The following is a 1,804-nucleotide window of genomic DNA, read 5'->3' as shown; positions in this document are numbered from 1 at the left end:
AAAGAAAGAAAGAAAGAAAGAAAGAAAGAAAGAAAGAAAGAAAGAAAGAAAGAAAGAAAGAGAAAGAAAGAAAGAAAAGAAAAAACCCTGTTGGTATTTCACTGACTTGAGTTGTAAAGAAGAAAGGGAAGGCCAGACACACCAGAGCATGTGTAATTTAAACAAACACAACTCTTACGTAAATTAGCTGGGAGAATGGATTGTTGCAGATTTCTTTATTGGGTTAGGAAACACTTGTTTTCACTGAAGGCTATTCTTTTGAAGAAAAAAAGAACTTTGAGTTAAAATTTATTAGTCTCCTTTGATCTCTGTAATTAGGAGATTTGACCCAAGCATTCATCAGTTTTTAATGAAAATCAGTTACTTTCCATGGTTTGTTTTCTTACAACTTGAAGAACAAAAGAGTGTTTTTCGTAAGATCATCAGGGGTGAGACAGGATTTTGTTAGAAGAGAGATCACTGTGGAAAAACAAAATTTTAAAAGGGAACAGATCCACTTTGTATTATTTTTCTTTTCCCCATACTCTGATGCTACCAAATAACCTGAACAATACCAGCAATTGCTCTGTCCCACCAAAATTTGTATATTTCAAACTTGCCTTCAGAAGAACAATCTACTTAATTGAAAAACTGTAGAGACAAAGTTAACCAAGTGCCGGTCAATGGATCCCAGTCTCTGAACTCATTATCCAGAATCGGTAGCCAGTAACAGTCCCTTAGCTCAGGCTCAGACCAGCTGAACTGCAGAGATGCAAGTGCTGAAAAGCGAATCTCTCCCTGCTTTTCTTGTCTGCCCCCTGGAATCTGATGTCTTGCTGAGTAGCTGGCCAGGTATCCTGATTCTTAGTGACTTGGAGGAGGCAGGAGACTTGGCAAAGCAGCAAGAATACACACACACACCCCTCACCTCTGTCCTCTGCAATCCCCTGAAAAACAGGCTCGTCTGCTTTAACTGGAATCACAAACTTTTAAGTTCTAGAATGAAGTAGCAGATATTTATGTGAAATGATCCTATTTCTCTAATATTCAGTCAGCAAGTAGCTGTTGAGATGGGGTTTACATATTGAAATCCATGGATGGGAGGATTGGCAAGAACTTGGAACAATGGAGTCAATGAGATGCTGAGGAGAAGCCCTGCCTAGGGGAAAAGAATGAGGCGACGGGGACACCAGCAGCTCCTGGCACCTGGATGAACAGAAACCAGAGGTCTCGAGCCCATTAACCACAGCAGAAATGGAACCAAACAAGAAAACACATGAAGGTGGAAAGAGCAGAAAGAGACAAACTATTTTCTTTTTTTTTTTTTTTTTTTTTTTTTTTTTGAGACGGAGTCTTGCTCTGTCGCCCGGGCTGGAGTGCAGTGGCCGGATCTCAGCTCACTGCAAGCTCCGCCTCCCGGGTTCACGCCATTCTCCTGCCTCAGCCTCCCGAGTAGCTGGGACCACAGGCGCCCGCCACCTCGCCCAGCTAGTTTTTTTTTTTGTATTTTTTAGTAGAGACGGGGTTTCACTGTGTTAGCCAGGATGGTCTCGATCTCCTGACCTTGTGATCCGCCCGTCTCGGCCTCCCAAAGTGCTGGGATTACAGGCTTGAGCCACCGCGCCCAGCCGAGACAAACTATTTTCTTACTGAAAATGAGAAAGTTACACACCTCCTCTTCCCGAATATGATGATGTTCTGTTTCGTTAACCTCTTTGAGAAGGTGACTGGATACAGAAATATGGTCTAGCTTATCAATTTATGAGAAAAATTTATTAATCATTCCCAGTGAAAATGTATTTGGATGTTAGCTCTAAGTGGATCC

This window comes from Chlorocebus sabaeus, chromosome 8 (genome assembly GCF_047675955.1).
Source record: "Chlorocebus sabaeus isolate Y175 chromosome 8, mChlSab1.0.hap1, whole genome shotgun sequence".
In the NCBI taxonomy this organism is placed as follows: Eukaryota; Metazoa; Chordata; class Mammalia; order Primates; family Cercopithecidae; genus Chlorocebus; species Chlorocebus sabaeus.
The sequence above is the reverse complement of the archived record's forward strand: the minus strand, read 5'-3'. Positions refer to the sequence as shown.